A 19,337-nucleotide genomic window follows, 5' to 3' on the forward strand; every position below is an offset into this window, starting at 1 on the left:
CCCATCAGCAACACCAATGTTCATTCGATAGCTGTTGATGCAGAGGGACGGCGAAGTCAGTAAGGCCCAGAAGCGAGCCCGCGGCGGCTCACGGTGACGGGTACCCTGTTCAGGGCCCGAGCTCAGTGCTCTGCAGGAAGGGTCCTTCTGACCCGACCTGTCACGTCTTCACTCAAAACCCAGGACACGTCTTACAATCACCCGGGAGCTTCAGAAAACACCAGGACTCACCTCCTGAAAGATGTGTGCACGGGCGGCAGTGAGTGACGGTCCGGGCTCAGAAGGCGAGGGTCTCGGCTGAGCCTGGGTGGAACTTCCAGTTCTGTCGACGCCCTTCAGCCAGACCACCAGGAAGACACCCAGTGAAACCAGGCAAATGCACTCCTCACTGTGGAGGTGGAGAGCGCCCCCTGGGGGGCGTGGGGGTCACGGGCGTGTTCTGCCCACGAGGAGGTCTCAGAAGGAACCCATCACAACACTGGAGCCTTGCTGGGAGCCCTGGGGGAGGGTCTTAGGAAGTGGGGGTTGCTCTGGATCCGGTGTCTTCAGAAAGCTGGGCACTGGCATAACTATTTCAGTCAATCTCACTTATTTCAGGGGAGACGAGCGTGAAGACAAAGTTGAAACTGGTAAAGGATAAACGGGGAGTCGGAGATTTGCAGATACTACTGTACACACGGCAGACAGCAAGTTGCTATTGTAGAGCTCGGGGAACTACATTCAGGCTCTCGTAAGAGTAGCCTGTGATGGAGAAGAACGTGAGAAGGAGTATGTTTGCATGCGTGTGCCTGAAACATGATGCTGCGCACCAGGAGGTGTCACGACACTATAAACTGACTGTCCTTCAAGTAAAAAAAGTAGCGGCCACTCGTCTCGGCCAAGAGAGGGGGTGTTTGGTGGGTGGCGCTGCCCCTGTTTTCGCCTGTGCTTAGACGACACCGCGAGGCAGACTTGCTTCACCTCATTTTGTCCTGGTCACCGAGCACACTTGTCTGGGGCTGGTGAAACCGGTCCTGTCTACCAGGAGCGTAACCTGGCTTAGCCGTGGGCGCCAGGCTGCTCCTGAAGGTCAGGCCGCCCATCCCGGCTCCCCCACCACCCGCAGAGGGGCGGGAAGACAGAACAGAGGCAAAAGGAAGCGCGAAGAAGGTGCAAATGTGAGAAAGTGAGGAGAAGAGGAATGAAGGGGGTCGGTGAGGGTGGGTGTGGGGAGACCAGTCCTCACGGATTCGGCTTCCAGCTCTGAACTGGAGGCGTCGCCGCCGAGCGTGGGTGGCAGCGCAGGAGGCCCCCAGCGAGCCACCAGGACGGGGGGCTGCCATTCATTCCCTTGCCCCGCCCCTGCTGTCCGGGGGACGTGCCGCCCCTGCCCCTGGGATTCGTGCCCTTTCCCGCCATCTTTCTGGCTTCAGCGACTGGTGACGCTCAGTTTGGTGTGAAAGGGCATCTGCTGGTGGAAGGGGCGGAGGGTGAGCGGTGAGGGGAGCCCAGCCGGCGGGTGTGTGTGTGTGTGCGTGCGTGTGCTCACTCCGGCCTAGAGAAATCTTGGCCAGACTATTTCCACCCAAGATGCCTGCACTGAGGGCCTCCTGGCACCTGGAGTCTGGCCCCAGAGCAGGTGTCTGCAGCCTCACCTCTGTTCCCACCTCTCGAGAGGAGGAGGGGCCCGCGCCTGGGCCCTTTAAGCTCCCCCTGGCTGGCGGTGCCGTCTGAGAGACCAGGGCCCTTTCTCCGCTTTAGGGCTGGCTCTACCTACGAAACCCTGACAACCCAGGGCCTGGGACACGGCAGGACCCAGACGGCCCCAACATGCTGTATCTTTTGTGCCCTTCTCGCCTTGGCTCAGGCCTCCCCTCTCCCTGGAAAACCGGGGCTACCCTGCCCTAGTCAGACTCCACAACTGAATGCAAAGGCCAGCCTCCCCCAGCGGAGTCAGTCCCGCCCGGCCGTGCTCCCAGAGGGAGGCCTGCGCCCCGCTTCCCCGGGAAGCCTCTGCCGCCCTCCTTATGTGTTCCTCACCTGAGTGTCGTTCCAACTGAACAGGGCCTGGCTTATTTGCCGCTTGGTCCCCAGGCCCTGGGACTCAGCCGGGCTCATGGTAGACATCTGGTAAATGTCTGGGAAGGAAGGGAGGGGAGGGGAGAGGAGACCCTGAGGTGTCCTAGAGGTGGGGGGTGGAGGGGTGTGCAGAAACCCTCCCTCTGACTGAGCGCAGCCTGGTTGCTGCTAAAAATGGTCGAGGGCTCCTCACCTGGGCCCCGCGGCAGCCCCCGCCCCTGCGCCTTCCCCAATTCGAGCGTCTGCAGAGTCAGGAGCGAATGAGGCAGACCTGGGAAAGTCCTCAACTGGGGAAGGATCTGGGCAAGGGAAGCAGCAGCTGTCTCGGTGTTAGTTCAGGAAGGCCTCAAAGGAGGGGTGACTGGCCCAGGCCCACGTCTCCCCTGTTGACACAACCCAGTGACCATTTCAACCCAGGGACTTTGACGCTGTCTAGAACCAGCTCCTCACCGAAGCCACGGAGAAAACCGAAACCAAACTAAGACCGGAAGCAAAGTTCCCTGGGAAGCAAGATGGGGAACTGGGAGACATCACTCAGGAACAGCCCCCTTGGGCAGAAGCAGAGGTCGGCGGGCAGCACGCACGGGGCGGCGGGTCTCTGGGCCGCAGGGCCTCCGTCTGGGCCCTGCAGGGGGTGGGGGCCTGCGTGCCGGGACCTGGGACGTGCGCGGCATGGAGCCTCCGGGTGCAGACTCAGGCGTGAGCACTTCAGTTTCGCCCTCTGCCCCGGCCTCAGCGGAGCTGCCAAATGAAAGCGATGATCAGCACGTGCTGGTGACTCACAGCCTTGTCACCAGTGAGACGCGCAAGAGGGCCAGGAGAGGCGGGGAGGGTAAGGGGGATTTCCTTCCAGCTTGCGGTGTGCCTGGCGGTCAGCACCTCAGGGCTCACCTCCTGTCAAGTCCTACCTGGAGCCGCGTCGGGGACCACAGAGGCTCAGAGAGTCAGCCCCGCGGGAGGGAGGAGGGGGCTGGGAGCCACATCTGAAATGTGCTCCTGAGCCCACTCCACAGGGCACAGGGCAGCCTCTCGCAGTCTGTGGTTTCAAAGATGCCTCCCAGAGTGGAAGGAGCAAAGGCCTGGAAGTCAGAGACGCCAGGGTTCAAATCCCAGCCCCCCCACCTCCCGTTCTGTGATCTCCCACAAAGCGTGAGAACTCCCCCGAGCTTCTGTCCCACCTTCTGTCACCAGAGAACAAGGCCTTCCTCCGAGGCTGCAGAGGAGACAGGACGGAGCAGAAGGCCTGGCATGCTGGAAATGCGCGGGAAAGGAGGTTCCCTGCCCCCATCCCCACCCCCTTCCCAGGATAGCAGCGGGCTCCCCAACACACGAGACAGCCTCCTTTCTCATGATTTAATTATTCAGGAATCCACCTGAATCTAAACACTCTGTGCCTGAGTCTTTGGCAGAGGAAGCACCTGGCTGGAAGTGGTGGCCCGTGGGTTCCGAATATTAACTGTCTGGTGGGTGAAGCAGAATTTCTACTTTGTCCTAAAGCCTGTCCATCCGCTGCAGGGAGGGCCTCACACTGGAGCAGATGGATCGGACAGCCTTTCCCATCATGATTTTATCGACTCTAATCACCTCTCTGTCTAGATGTCGAGCCTCCAAGTCTTCAGCTTCAAGTGATTCATCTCAAAGGCCACGCCCACGGCCCTCCTCTGCTGTTTAACGGGAGAAGGGGTGCTGGGTGCCCCAGAGCCTTAGCTGCCTCGTCAATGGGAAGGCGCGGTTGTCCCTGCCACGCTCCCGCACGCTGCCAGCCAGGCAGACAATGATTAAGGGGCCCTTTAAAACCCCAGCTCCCTACAGTGCTCTCCACCGACTGAGCAGCGGGGGAAGCGTTACCGAGCTCCCCTACGCCTTTCTTGAAATTACCTCCTGGCTCCAAAGTCCACTTCGGAGCAGGGCGCTGGCCACATGGTGCAGAACGTTCACCATCCGTCACCTGTCACTTGGGCACGGAGCCCAATCAGATCATCAGTGGGTCCTTCCAGCACCCACAGACTGGGAGCTAGCTGGGGCGAGGGGGTCCCTTGAGGGGCCGTCCAGCCTGACTGCAGCCCCTGATTTAACTGAGAGGTGACCTGAAGTGTCACACGGTCCTGGGGCCTGGGCCACCTGTCTTCAGCCCCAGCTGGGACCACCACATCACCTGCTGACTGGTCTGCTGCCCCTGACTGTGTTCTTCACCAGGCAGCCAGAGTGATCAGCTTGAACTCTAAATGAGGTCAAGCTCTGATTATCCTGAATGCTATCTCAACTCCGTGCCTGGCCTCCGAGGCCCCAGGTGGCCTGGTGCCTGGCAGGTCCCCCACCCTCAGTCTCTAGCCCTCTAGCCCTCTAGCCTGTGCTTACCAAGCTCCAGCCACACTGGTCTTCTCGCCCCAGCTCCCCAAATGTACCAAAATCTTTCCAGCCTCAGGGCCTTTGCACATGCTCTCTCCTCAGCTTCCTTGTGTAACATGAGGACAATAACATGTGTTCCTCTCAGGATCGTCATGAGGATTAAAAGACTGGAGGTGTCTGCATGTGATGGTCATTTCATGTTCCTTGCAGCCTTGCCCTCTCCCTCCCGCCCTCTTCCTACCCTCTCACTCAAGTCCAGGAGATGCTGTGCTGAAGCAGGGACAGCAGGTCCCACAGGGGTTGCTATGGGAACCCCAGCCCCAAGTGCAGTATCTGGGGGTGCCCACCGCTGCGCGGGGCCGGCTGCAATGACTCTGCCTTTTGGAGCAGAAAAGCCCAGCTGTTCCTGTCCCCTCGGTCCTGACTCAGGTCGATTCACAGAACTACAAGCAGAGCAGCTGTGCAGCTTGGGGAGATGGGAGGAGGAATGTACCCTGTAAAGCCCTCGGCTTCCAGGCTCAGGGGAAACTGGCAGATGGGAAGAGCATCCTCAGCTCAGGGTTCTCAGGCTGGAAACAAGCCCTCAGAAGCCGTGCAGCTGATCGAGCCAACAGCAAACCTGCAGTGAAGCAGTGCTGGAGCCCAGCACTGAGCTGGGCGGGCAGTGAGGGGTGGGGGATCAGAAAACATCCGCGGAGAGACGTCAGAGGAAACAAAACCCGCAGTTGACAACAGCAGCCACCACGAGCGAGCCGCTCCACAAAGTCCTTCCCCAGCTTCTCCGAGGCCGGTACCGTCAAGCGCGCCAGGAGAGGCGAATGCGCCCTTTCACCCCGCGCAGGCTGGTAAGCTACCGCGCGTGCCTGAGTTGCCCGGCCGGGAAGGGTCACCTGGGGTGACCTGATCAATTCATTTATTCATCCCCCCCGGGAGTTTGTTGAGCATCCGTGTGTTTGGGGCTCTGCACTGGACGTGCTGGGAGTTCAGTGGGAGCAGCTCAAGGGCACGCAGGTGACAGTGATACTGGCGAGGGCCAGAGAAAGGACAGTGAAAGCCACGGGGCAGGATGACGTCAGTGCGAAGCGGGGAGGTGACGGCTCAACTGGGCCGTGAAGGATGGATGGGTGGTAGGTTAACAGCGGAGATGATGGACAGGGAGGGGGACTTCTCAGGGGGAGTCAGCAGGGACAGCTCCCCTGGGGGGCCCTGGGGCCCTAAGCCAGGGCTGAGGCCAGACCATGAGCCCAGGCCAGACTGCACACGGCCCTGTAGGGGACGCCAAATGGGATCTGAATTTCACCTGGTAGGGAAGGGAGGCCTCTGAAGGGTTTTCCGGAGGAAGAGATGGGGTCAGATTTGCCTGATACCCATGCCCTCATGCACAGGATGCACTGAGGAGGGGTCAGAATAGGGGCTGAGATCCAGACAGGGGACTGCTGACACTGTCCGGCAGCCCAGGTGGGGGTTGAAGGGACTAGGGCTGCGGCAGGATGAGGAAGAGGGACAGTTAGGAGAAGCATTTCAGAGATGGAATGAGTAACCCTCACTGGTGGGACAAAATTACGTTCGTTGCTGGAAACCTCCGGGTGTGTCTCTGTAGTGACTGCACGTGCAGCTGTGTGTCTGTCTCCATGGATGTCACGTGCACGCACGCCTGTGCACACGTGCGGTTAAGGCTGCCGTGAGTGCGCACCGGGGGCCGTGTACGCACCGTGCGTGTGAGTGGCGGTGTGGGCTCATGCACGTCTGTGTGGCTGTGGCTGTGTCTGTGTGTCCGAGCCTGTGGGCTGCGTGTCTGTCTGCCGTGAGCCCCCCCCCACCCCCCATCATGCTCCGGGCTCAGCGCAGAATTCTGTGCGCCAGGCGCCCCCAGAGACCTAAGCTGCTCACAGGCTCCCACTGCTAAGGCGAGCCACATCTTGCATCCCTGTTTGATGCTGCAACATGAACCCCGAGGCAGCTCTTCAAAGGGAGCAACTGAGGAGGAGAGAAAGGAAGTAAACACGGGGATTAACCCTGTGAGCTCACCCGCTCCTGCCCGGCCCTGGCCCAGCGACCTCCCCCGCGGCCAGGCTTTGATTTGACAAGGGCTGAGGGGGTTCCAGAAGGGGCCTGGGGGAGAGGCTGGGGCCCCCACAGCTTGGGGAGTCCCCTTTGTGGGTGTGAAACAGGCAGCCTGCTCCCAAGGGCAGGGACAGAGGACCCCCTCCCTTCCCTCTGTCCTTCCTTTCCTCCTTCCTCCCCTCTCCTTCCCTAACCACCATTTCCCAGGACTTCAAGGCTTCAGACTGACTCCCGTCTGTGTACTAACTCTGGTGTTTAGTGATCGTGTGATTGTGGGCACGGATGCCTCTGTTTTAAAAGGCAACGGCTCTTACCTCACAGGGTTGCTCAGACTAAGCAAGTCCAGGCACGTGGTACACGGCACGGTGCCAGGCTCGTCAGAGGAGCTCGGCCAACCGGAGCCACCAGGACCTGTCATTGATGCACAGCGGTCAGTGGGGCATCTCCCCATCTCAGATGGCTTCCACGCAGCAGACAGAGGTTTATAAAGGGCCAGGTGCAGGGTGCTTGGAGGGGGCTCAGAAGGGCAAGGGCCCACTCTTCCAAGGAAAGGGGTGGAATGCCGGAGAGCTTCCTGGAAGAGGTGACTCCAGAGTCTTAAAGGACAGCTGGACTGCACCACGTGAGTCTGGGGTGAGGGCGTGCAGACCAGGGAGAGGATTTTGCTGAGGTGTGTGGGGGAAACAGCAAAGACCCTGCCGTGGGTCCAGGCCACGGGTCCTGTGTGGGAAGCCTGCTGTGACCACAGTGCTGGGCAGGCCCTGTGAGTGAGGGCCTCCGTGAGGCTCCATTTCCCCTCCTCTTCTCAGTTTTCTTTTGGCTGGAAAAACTGAAATACAAAAGAGGGTCACAGAGCGAGGCCAAGAGCAGAGATCTGGAGTTTCACAGCAAGGGAGACGGACCCTGGGGAGGAGCTCGGCCTCCCCCGCTCCTCTGGGCCCTTCCAAGTGGTGCCTCGACTGAGGAGATGCAGGACCCGGGAGCTCTTGGGCTCAGGAAGCAGCAGGGACTGGAGGGGATGGAAGCACTCGCTTCCCTCCAGAGACAATGCACTGAGCCAGGGCCCTGAAGTTGATGAGAAGGAGAAACCAGGGGCCAGAATGCCTTGGGGGATGCAATCTGCTCCGTGGACAGGACTCCGTCTTCCTTATCCCCAGATCCCTGGCCCTCAGCAAATTAAGTGCCCCGCATTCCCCCCCGGAAAGTAAGAGATGCGGAGAACTTTCTGCAAGTAGCTCCGTGAGGGGAGCCTGCAGGCGCTCCTCAGTGTGCCCTGAATGAGTGACGGTCACGGCCATGTAAATTACGTGCGTCAGGCGCGTTCACACGCTAGCGTCTCATTTAACACGAGCAGTGCCTCCAGTTTGCAGAGGAGACCAGGTAACCTGGCCAAGGTCTCCAGGCCGGACTTCACCCCAGCTCTACCTGACTCTCCCGTGTGCTTCCCCCTAAACCATGCAGCTTCTCATGTGGGGAGACAGGGCAGCTGACCAAGGTAGGAAGCCCCCCTCCCCCCTGCAGGTGAGGGGCACAGAGGCCGGTTAGGAGGGGATAAAGGTGAGGTCGCGGGCACTGCCCACCACCGCCCTCCAGCTCCACATCACTGCCTTCCCCCCACCCCTCGTCCCAGCACCCACGTCATCTGAGCACCTACTGTATGCTAGGACCAAAGGGAACCCAACAGACACAGAACTCCTGCCTTCACGCAGCTGAGGCTCGAGTGGTGAACACGGAGGCGAGTTAGTCGAGTGAATCCGTCATCAGGGAGGCAGGTGGTGGTGGAGGTGGTCATCCTCTCGGCTCTTCCCGCTGCAGACACTGCCCCCGGCCGGGGAGGAGGCCCAGCGCCGGCGACTTCTGTTCCTGGAGGCCTCTGCGTTGCTGGGTGAACCCCAGCCGCAGGCTGCTGTTGCCAAGCACCCAGAAGACACCCCTCCCCTTCCTGGCTTTTGTTTTGTGAAAGCACATTTTCAGAAAAATCATGCTGCATTGTCTGAGGCAGGGGGCGCTTCGATGGGGTGAGAGGGAAGCAGCTGCAGTGGAGAACTGGGCGCTCCTCCCACCCAGAGAAGGGGCAGGCGTGGGAGGCGGGGCCGTGCCCGGGGGGCCTACTTGTCACACAGGCTCCTGAGCGTGGTGAAGATGCAAACAGTCCCTTGCAAACACATGCACGCGTGCGCACACGCACACACGCTTGGCAGCGACACCCTAGTGTTTCCCACCTGCAGGGTCTAGGACACAGCTATTACCTGTGGCTTCCGGGGTAGGACAGAGGCCAGAGGACCCAGCCTGGCCGGGGGTGCTCCCTAGGTCCCCTGAGACCCCGGCAAGAGGCGGGAGGAGCCCCACGTCAACGGAGATGCAGCTTCCCACCCTCGCGGCCACCCCCAGTCCCTCACCTCGCTCCCCCTACTTCACGCTCAAACCCCTTCCTGGCATCTGAAGTCCTGTCTGTCTGACCCTCCTCGCTGAGCCTCACCCGTTCTCTCCTCCAGGGTCAACCTCAGTCCAGATCCCGTGTCTGCTTTCCCAGCATCGCCCCCGCGGTGTCTGAGTCGTGGAGACAGGGCCGGGGGTGTAAGAGTGCTTCCCAGAGGGGAGCTATGAGGATTCAGTGAGACAAGCCACGTGCAGCCCTCAGTGCACCACCTGCCCACGGAAAGTGCCCCCCAAGCCCGGGCTGTTGTCACCAACGGCCTGTCCAGGGGAGGGGCGGGCACGCGGGTGCAGGGGCGCGGGGCCTGCGTGTGAGCGCTGCATCATGCCGAGGGGCTGCAGCTCCTCGCAGCAGGCCGTGGGCGGCGCTGGCGTTCTCCAGGCAGGGTGTGCACTTCAGAGCGCCTGCCTGGCCGCAGCGTGCAAGACGGGTCTGAGTGGGGGAATCCAAGGTCGTGCCGTTGCATGCCGTTGGCCCCGGTTGACAAGGACGGCTCTTCAGCATCTGGGCAGGCAACGTAAGGAGGGGGGGCGTCTAACCTATTTTCCAGCAACACCTCATTTTTTAGTGAGTAAGTGACTTTAGAACCACGTTAATTGCGCTGTCAGGGAAGTTACACAGCGGGAGACGGGGAAAACCTTTAAAGAGATCGCGAAATAGAAAATCCACTGATATGGCTCTCGAGGGGACAGTGATTCAGGGCCACAGAAGTATCAAAGTTTCTGAAATCCTGACACCTCCCCTCCCATCTCAGACCCCACACACTGACCCGAGGAGGTCTGTTCCTCAGTATGTGCATTAGTTAGGACTCTGCATCGCAAGCAGTAAAACAAATAAACCCTCTGCTCAAACTGACTGAAACAGTAAAGGGAAGTTATTGAGTTGCATGATGGCAAAGTCTAGAAGGAGCTTCAGGTAAAGCTTGATCTAGTGGCTCAAACAGTGTCATCTAAGACCGGATCTCTCTCTGTCCCGCTGTCTGTAACGTAGGCTTCCAACTCAGGCCTCACTTAGCGGACCTCCAGCAGCTCCAGGCTTCCCCTCACAATGACAAACGTCTGCGCTGGGGCCTGACCTCACGTCCTCACTCTACACTTTCCAAGCCAAGGAGAGTCTCTCTTCCGGTGGAATAGCTCCTCTTTCCCCCACGTCTCCTTGTTTCCTGTTGGTACTGATGCCAGTCTTGATGTCCCTCTTGTGCCCTGAAACCCTGGGTCCGGCTGCCACTAAGCCTGTCCACCTGGAGGGGCCCCAAACCCCACATGTCACAAGCCCAGCTCATTCTGACTTCCCAGACCCGTGGCCCCAACCTGCTTTCCTGTCTGTGTTCCCACCGCCACCACTGAGCTGGACACTGGGGCATCCTGGACACCTGCCTCCCCCTCATGCCCCCAAACCTAATCAAGCCCCAGGCCACACATCTCTCTGGAATCCCCCCTTCTTTCTAGCCCTACCGCCCGGCTCACGTTGGGTGCCTCGGGGCCCTGGGTGACCACCAGTCTCTATTTAGCCGAGGTCCCCCATGCTACAGGACCTCCTCACCTCCCTCCTCCACGTCTGGCTCTGTCCCAAGGGCAGGGTCGACGTCACTGTCACTGCTGCGAGGGCTACAGCCCAGGACAGGGCCTGGCGCTTAAAGGCTCCCACCGAAATGTGTGGCTGGAACACATAAACGGACGCACGAGAGAAAAGAGTTAGGAATTCTTCTTGGGAAAGAGTCAACCTCCCCGAAGGCCCAAGAAACAGGACATGCCTCTGACCGACCACCCGTGCGGCCCGGCGGGGTTGGTACCCCAGCCCCACCACCCCCTCCTCATCGAGTGAGAGCTGCCCACCATGGCAGGGGCTGCAGAGAGGCTTCTGGTGGGAGGTGGCCCCCAGAGCAGAGGACTCCCAAAGGCCCTTCACATCTCCGGATTCTGGATTCTAAGAGTCCAGCTTTCCCTGCAGCTCAGTAGTTGGCCCCAGTTACCACCTGGAGCAGCTAAAAGTTGAATTGCTCTATTGTTCGAATTCACCAGAAAGCCAGCACACTGCGGCAGGGGCCCCGGGAACAAAGTGTGCTGGTTTCTGCCCCACCCCATGTGGCGGGCGTGCGGGCTGTGACACTGAGGGTGTCAGTTCCTGCAGCGACGTTTAAGTGTGCGTCAGGGAGGAGGCAAACATGTGAAGAGCTCCCACCTTCCTTGACCTGCTGTGACTTGGCAGAGATGCCAGGCTGGGGACAGCCGCACCAGCGTGGGAACAGGCATGTGGCTTCATGGCGTGGGTCTTCCCTGTGAGGTCGCTGCACGTCGACAGGCGAAGACTCGCTCTTATCCCTGTGCCGTTAAACGAGGCCGCCCTCAGCCCTCGGCAGGCTGGGAGGAAGAGGTGAAGAAGGAGACGAGAGCTTGGTTTTGCCGTGTCCTGCCCGGGCGCGTCGCTGAGCTGGGCGCTGCCAGGCACGGTCGTAGCTAAGCCTCATATTAACCCTGAAAACAAACATCCCTGTTTTCACAGATGACGAGACAGAGGCCCAGAGAGGTCCCCTGACTTGCCAGTTGAATGACTGGGGAGCGGCAACCCTGAATACAAATCTGTTCCCACAGCCCAGGAGGCCCCAGGCTGACAAGACAACCATGTTTGGATCTGAGGGCCTTGGTGACCTGTGTCCGGGGGTTTATCACACTTCTTGTGGCTCTGCCCCCGGAGGAGGGGCCTGAGCGGCACCCTTACAGAACGCCCCAGTGCTTCGTGTGCGAGAAAATAATACACATAGAGCAAAACGGGCTCTCTGCCAGCGTTCTCCGCCTTCTATTGTGCTGGTTTGACTTTTTGTTTTTTTAATACAAAGAGGTACCAAGAAGCCAACTAAAAGCAAGTCATAATCTCCTTGGTCAAATTAGCTTTTGTTGACATTAAAAAAATGATTGACAATACTTACTTCATCGCTTTATAGTATATACACGTACCAAATCATCATTTAAACACCTAGAACGAATACAATGTTGGGTGTCAGTTATGCTTCAATGAAACTGGGGAAGAATCTAAATTTAGAACATTCGAACAACAGGAAATGTTAAAAACGGAATGCCATTCTCCGCTGGTCCCCTCCCAAAGGCCGTCTTTCCAACTTTTCCTTGCAGTTCCTTCCAGGAAGGAGCACGCGGAGCGCGGCCCGAGCGGCTCGGTCCCCACCCACGCGGGGCCGCGGGCCGTCCCTGCAGCTGCTCCTTTTTCGCCCTTTTCCACCCAGTCACTCATCCCTCCGTTTCAGCACGAAGCCGCCCCCCTTTCTTCTCCTGAGCACGTGGTGTTCATGTTCTTTGCTCATTCAGAAATCCGGTTTGGGGTCCTTTTCTTATCAAAATTTTTATAAATCAAAGAAATCTGCTCTTGGTCAACTTTGTGTGTTGCAAATACGCTTTCCTTGTTTCCCACTGTTTAATCTCAAGTGCGCGGTGGCCTTTGCTTCTGGAGGTGGCTCCCAGGACGGCTCCCGGGGAGCGCAGGGAGGGCAGGGGCCGTACTGGCTTTTCTGTTGCTGCCGGGACAGATTTCCACAAACGCAGTAGTGCCTTAAAACTGGTCAGACGCACTGTCTCAGTTCAGGAGGTGGGGGGCTCAGCGGCTGGGTGGGGCCGCATTCCCCCCGGAGGCTCTGGGGAGACTCGCTCCCGCCCCTGGGCTGGCTTCCGGAGACCACATCACGTGGCTCGGGTCCCTGCCTCCACCTTCGAGCCCAGCAGCGCCGTCTTCTCTCCTCTCTGGCCTCCGTTTCCATCCTTACATCTTCCCTCTGGCTGAGCCTCCCAGTTCCCTCTTCTTTTTTTAACCTTTTTTTTAAATTGGAGTAGAGTCAGTTGACAACTGTGCCAATTTCTGGTGCACAGCACAGTGTTTCCATCATGCACACACATACGTGTGTTGCTTTTCATGTTCTTTTTCATTATAGGCCGTTACAAGGAATTGAATACAGTTCCCTGTGCTGCACAGCAGGACTTTGCTTTTTTCTTGGAATGAAGAGTGTTATTTATTTAACATCTCAAGTGTCTGTTCTTTATTTTATATATTCACTAGAATGAAAATGTACTGAACAACGTTCACGTGGCCTCTAATAGATTTGCTTTTGGAAGGAAGCAAAATTGCACCGCCCCACAAATGCCCCTCTTTGGCATGAGGATAATTTGGGGTTGACTGTTTTTAAGAGACATACATACATAGTAGGCAGTGTCTACAAACCCCGATCTCCCAGTTTACCCTCCCCAGCCCCTCGCTCCCCGGGTAGCCGTAAGTGTGTTTTCTGTGTGTGTGAGTCTGTCTGTTTTGTTCATGAGTTCGTTTGTGTCGCAAGGAGGAATTCTTGAACCTACTCCTGTGCCTCCCGCAACCCCAGCCTCTGGCTCTGAGTGACCGTGTCTCTTCTCACTGCCCCCAGTGGCTCCGGCTCCAGAGGAGGAGAAGGCGGTGCAAGTGTGGGGGGTCGGGAATGCGGGGTCTTCCACTTAGACTGTAGCTGCCTCACCCAACGGTGCATCTGAAATAAAACCTGCCTCGCTGCCCCAAGACTAATTTCTTCCCGGAAAAAACCCACAGCCATACAAATAATATTTGACCCACATAAGAAATTAATAGTCTTCCTGTTACTACACTGGTAGCTATTTCCGGTGATCAAACACCCTGACCTTATCAGCCCTAGAGAACACTGACCTCCTCTCTGTCAAGGCTGGATGACGAGACATCATTAACTTGACAAGAAAGCACGTTGCTTTAGTGACCTGGAAGGGAAACGGGGCGGGTGTGGGGTGGCGGGGAGGGCAGGGCGAGAAGTCTGTCTTCACTCCATCACACGTACTTTTAACATACTTGAAATCATACAATTTTGCATCCTGCTTTTTTTCACACGGTGGTAAGCATTCTTCCAAAGTTTAAACACCACCCCCCACCCCAACCACCCTGTCTTATATAAGCCCCGTTTTAAATGCTTGTATCACGTTCCACTGTAGAGCAGAGCACAGCCTGAGTTTTAGGGGCAAAAGTCAACGTTCCAGGATTATTCTTGCTAAAGCAAATCCTCGTGAGCCCCGATAACTAGCGGAGGAACTGCTGGAGACGTTCCAGAGAAGTCGCTGACAGGGAACAGCTTTTTTAGATTGGGGACGCGGCTCCAAGTTGTCACAGCGGTGTGCGCGAGGCGCGGACGCCAGCGCTGCTGTAGGGATGTGAGCTGGGTCAGGAAACACGTCCCAGGAGGAGGCCAGGGTAAAGTGTTAAAATAAAAAAAGCCAACAGATACAGAAGACACACTACCTGGGCGGCGTGTCCCCTGGAGAAGAACTGAAGGCTCGGTCGGAGGACGTCCGGCCCGGACGCAGGCAGGCAGGCAGCTGCGTTCCTGGGGGCCTGCTTAGGCCTGGGGCCGGCAGGTTCCTAGCTCTGAGCTCTGACCATCTGTGCGGCTGCGTGGCCCTGGGTTCTCGGCCCTGACTGCACGTGAAGGAAAAACAGGACTTACCACATCCTGACATTTTCCTGGAGGCAGGGTGGGCTGCATGACCCCCCGTCAGCCACCACCCCACCCTCGGAAGTCGGGGATCCATGCTCCTTAGTCGGGCGTGGCAGGAAACACTGAGATATCAATTTTACAGAGCATTTTACACCCAGTTTTTTGTTTTGTTTTGTTTTGATCTTGCAAACCCTATTTTCAGGCCTCACCGTAGGGAGGCTTGGTTAAGGCTCCGCTTCCGATTGCCGCAGGTCTTCTCCGAGGTTGCAGCAGTTTCACCCAGCAATCTGCGGGGAACCTCCCAGGGAAGTGGCAGGAGCCCGCTGTCCCATTAGGACTCTCGGTGCCCTTCCCAGAGGGCCCAGCCTAAGCGGCAGGGGGTTGGAACTCGGCAGGAAGTGCGGCCCGTTTTAGGTCACAAGCAGCTTCCTGGGCAGCCGCCCTGATGTAGCCCACCTCCCCCTGAGCCACGCCCCCCCTGCCCCACTCAGACACCTGATCAGCCGGTAAACGCCGTCAGCACCACCCCCCAAGTCTGCCTTGGATCCATGCCTCTGGCTCCCCAGTGCAGGGCAATCTCCTCGCTGGTCTTCCAGCCTCCATTTTCCTGCCTCCGCCTGGGCTCCACGCCACAGCCAGCATGATCTTTCCAAGCTGAGCGCGTCTGACTCGAAGCCGGTGTAAAGTTAGTGATCCTCATGTCTTTTACTGGAAACCATCCCAAACCAAAAAGGATTTAAGAAATTAAAAAATCCATTTTTAGTGAAAGTAAGAGACACTTAAAACACAGAACAGGTGGGAGAGTTGCCCCAAGCCAGAGACCCTCCGCAGAGGAGGTGGACGTGGACAGTGTGCCGCAGCCGCAGGGACAGCTGCATGACACTCATCAGAAGGTGGGGGCACACCTGCAGTGCAAATCTGCAAGCCCTCGTCCCCAGCAGCAGGGAGCAGGTGCATATGCTGGTGGCATGAGGTCTGCTGGGCCAGGACTAACCGGGGCATCATCGCCCAGAGGAGCCGTACTTGTCTCTGCGGCAACAGGGGAGGAGGCACTTGGCGCCGGGAAGAGCCTCCCCTGGGCTGGAGGCAACGCAAGGCTAAGTGCCCTTATATTAACCCTGGGTCACAAGGAACATTTAGACCACCTGGAAGGCAACCTTGACCGCCCTCATACAGGAGGTCCGTGAGGAAGTCAAAGAATCAGCTGCTTCAGTGACGGTTAATCAATACAAAGGTTTGACAAGAAAAAAAGGGAAAAAAGATAAAACAAACAGCAGGCGAAGGTGCATCAAAGAGCGTTTCCACGGAGAGGTGGAGGCTCCAGCCAGAGAGTTAAGGAGACAGTGAGGCGACGGCGTCTGTGAAGAAAGAGCACACGGAGACCGGGGACGGCGTGCAACCGCGGGAGGACGCAAGCTGGAGCTGGCGGAGCTGAGGGAGGGAGCGGAGGGAAGAGAGAGCCATTTAACCCGCATGCTTCAAATGGAGTCTAAAATCCGAAGGAGTCAGAGGGAGAATAAATACTGTTAAAAACCAATTAAGAGGAAGCAAGAGAAATGAGGGAAGTCAGAAAATTAAATGGAAGTAAAGCATGAGAGAAAACAACAGATATGAAAGACAGAGAGGACGCAGGAGGCTGACACCGCGGTTTGCTTCTAGGAAGGGAAATTAGGTCGTTGGGGCGGGGGGGTGGGGGGGAACAGAAGATTCTCAGTCTTTTGAGAATTTTGACTTCTATGAACACATTAGCTCTTCAGAAAAGAAGCTAATTAAGCGATCCCTGCAGCCCCCCAGCACACACACATTCACAAACCTCATTATGCTCCAAACCCTGCGGTCATTGGCAGGGCAACCCTAGAATTTACTGCCCAACAGGGGTTGGAAGGAGGTGCGACAGGTACAACCCAAGACCAAGGCCGCCTACTCAGAGGCGGGTCATGACGCGGCCCTTGCTGCCCTCTCCAGCCTCACCCCCCATGCCAGCCCACGGCTCTCCCCGGAGCCGAGCCCCAGGCCTCTCGGTCTCCTCCAATAACCCCCACTGTCTCGGGGATGGTCAGCGATCAAAATTAGCTGACCCCCAGGCTAGCCGCACGCCCAGGAATCAGGAATCAGGTCCAGCATAGCGCTGCCCGCCTGTGTCCAAGACTCGAAGCCCTCACGTCCACAGCTGGGGGCAGGAGGCAGGCCGACGCACGTGCTGTGTCTTTAGAGTTTTGCCCTGGCTCCGCCTTCTGTGCAGAGCCGGGTCTGAGAGGCGACCCCTGCCATGCCACTCCAGCCAGGCCTGGCCTCCGTGCCTTCCGTGCACAGCTGCGACAACCCAGAGCCACACTTCCCATCTCCCGGCACCAGCCACTCTCTCTTAGCAGTTTCTCTGGAAATTGCATAATCTCCAACGCGTAATTTCCATTAGTAACTTCATTTTGAAAGCCTGTCAAGTCTGCCAGGTGCTGCCCAAGAGCCCAATATGCAAACACCCTAACAGCTGCCCCCTTTAAAAGAAAGAAAATGTTTTCTTCCCTCAGCTCAAAATTTCCAAACTCATTTCGTCCCTACTCCTGGCCTCGGAGCAGCACTGAAGAGGAAGAAGAGAGGACTGGGTCCCGGGACATGTGGCATGGGGTTCGCCAGGCTCCTCTCTCCCTGTGACGGGTCTCTGAAGCCCCACCTGCTCTAAGAAGTTGAAGGGAAGACCCCCCAACTGGCCTCAGCTGGAGCTGTCACTCCTGCGAGCCTCCGTCTCTCCATCCATCAGTGCTCTTGTGAGGACCAGGGGCGACACGGCGGAAATCCCGAGTCCTGCACGCTGCGCACAGCAGGCAGCTGGGCGGTGATTACCGCCTCCTGCCTCTAGAGTCTGTCCTCTAGAGGACGTGACTGTGCTGGGACTTTCTAGTGGCATTGCTCGTGAGCTAGAAAGGGCAGCCCCGCCCCTCAGGATGCTGGTTTGCAGGGAACCGAGTGGTCGTGTTGACATCTGCAGAAAGCTTTCTTGCCAAACCTGAGACACTGTGCAGACCTAAGCCTGCTGGTGGCATCGCTGTGGCTCTGACAGGCCCACGGAGTTCAGTCAGACACCCGGGGGGAGGCAGAATACTTGGTTTCCTTCAGGTTCCAGCAAAGCTAGGTGGTCACCACGTCCACTTCAGCATGAGGAAGCTCACATGCACTGCGCTGTCTGCCTGGCACGTGGGAGGCCTTCAGTAAACACCGGCAAGCTGAGTAACGTCAAGGAATAAATGAATTAACTGCACAGGCCAGAATGAACTCTGCATTTTGACTCTGTGCTCTTTGTTTTGCTATGTATGAATGGCTAATTTCAAGTGTTGATGTATCAGATAAACACACACAGAGGTGTGTGAGGCCCTGTGCTAGGTCCTGGGGACCACAACTACAGGCAACAAAGTCTTGCCTTCGGAGACCTCTCTGTGCAGAGAGGGTGGCAGGGGGGAGGGGACTACGACCTGCACCGTCTGCCGGGGCTGCAGGAACCAAATACCACAGACCGGGTGGCTTAAACCGCAGGCCTTTATTCTACCACGGCTGTAGGAGCTGGAAGTCCGAGATCAAGGTCCAGCCAGTGCGGGGTCTGCTGAGTTGAGTGCTCTCTCCCCGGCTTGCAGATGGCGGCCTTGATGCAAGCTTCCTCGGTGCCTGCAAGAGAGAGCTCACTGAAGTCTCTTCTCAAAAGTAGGCTGACCCTATCGGACCTGGGCCTCGCCCTGCAACCTCGCTTAACCTTCATTATTTCCTTGTGCCAACCATGACCACATTGGGTCTGCAGCATACGACTTTGTGGGAGCAAATTCAGTCCACAGCGTTACCGTGCAGCGTGACAGCCCCATGACGGAGGGCCCTGAGGCACCTAACCCAGCCTGGATGCCGCGCTGCGAAGGGGCCACTGACGGGGGGTCCTTTGACATGGCTTTTAAATAAGGTGCCTGCAGTCCTGACCCCGTGGGCAGCAAAATGCCCCTTCCCCTCTTCCCCCCTGCCGTCTCTTTTATCTGCCCGTCTCTTTCCCTTTCCGTGATTTTCCTTGACTTTTCACACAGGGAGTACACAGGCACGCTTCTGTTATAAGAGCCTGAAACAACACACGCAGGAGACTTCACAGCAAAAGGTCAAGACCGCACGGCGCCCCCACACCCAGCTCCTCCGCCCTCGTCGCAGACAGATCCCCACCAGCAGACCGACCCGCACCGTCCGCCTGCACCCCTTGGGTCCGCGTGCGCGTGTGCACAGAGATGGTTGTACAGTAGGCACGACGGACGTGCGCGCGACTCCTGTGTTTTCACGTGGTTGGGGCCCGCCGATCGCACTCACCCTGCCCCCGCAGTGCGTCTGGGGACCGGCAGAGAGGGAGCCGGCAGGGCTGTCACACGCAGCCTCCGTCTAACGGCTCCAGACCGCGGGTTTCTCATGGTTTGTTTAAGCTTCATTGCTGACGTTTCTGGCATTTCTAACTTTTTTTGCTATTGAAAGCAAGGAAGCAGTGGCTCTTGCGTTAGTTATTTCTTGCTCCTAACACGTTATCCCAAAACCTTGTGTCCTACAGCTGTGATGAGTATTTAACATGGCTCAGTTTCTGCCGTCAGGAATTGGGGGGCACCTGGCTGGAGGGCTCCCGGCTCAGGGGGTTCATCAGGCTGCGGTCAGGATGTTGGCTGGGGTTACAGTCACTGCGGTTTGACGCGGCTGGAGGGTCCACTCACTCCAGGGCTGCTGGTGAGAGCTTCAGCCGCCCCTGTGTGGCTCTCTCCACGAGGCTGACTGAGTGTCCTCACGACACGGCAGCAGGCTATCCCCGGCGTGAGTGGTTCCCCAGGGCAAACAGAGGCAGCAATGCCCTTTATGACCTGGCCGCAGAAGTCACAGGTCGTCACCTCTGCCTCATTCCGTCCATTAGCACGGAGTGTGCTGCTGGGCCAGACGCCA

The 19,337-nt window shown here is 57.9% G+C and overlaps 1 long non-coding RNA gene across 1 annotated transcript; it reads right to left on the reverse strand.

Annotated features, from left to right (window-relative positions):
* Positions 1 to 6,575: 6,575 nt before the first annotated feature.
* Positions 6,576 to 13,608, reverse strand: LOC141575234 (uncharacterized). Its single transcript, XR_012502673.1, has 3 exons — positions 11,090 to 13,608; positions 10,451 to 10,567; positions 6,576 to 9,412 (listed from the first exon to the last, which is right to left on the reverse strand). It is a non-coding gene; the product is annotated as an uncharacterized LOC141575234 (long non-coding RNA).
* Positions 13,609 to 19,337: the final 5,729 nt, after the last annotated feature.

Source organism: Camelus bactrianus, chromosome 27 (assembly GCF_048773025.1).
Source record: "Camelus bactrianus isolate YW-2024 breed Bactrian camel chromosome 27, ASM4877302v1, whole genome shotgun sequence".
NCBI classification, from domain to species: Eukaryota; Metazoa; Chordata; class Mammalia; order Artiodactyla; family Camelidae; genus Camelus; species Camelus bactrianus.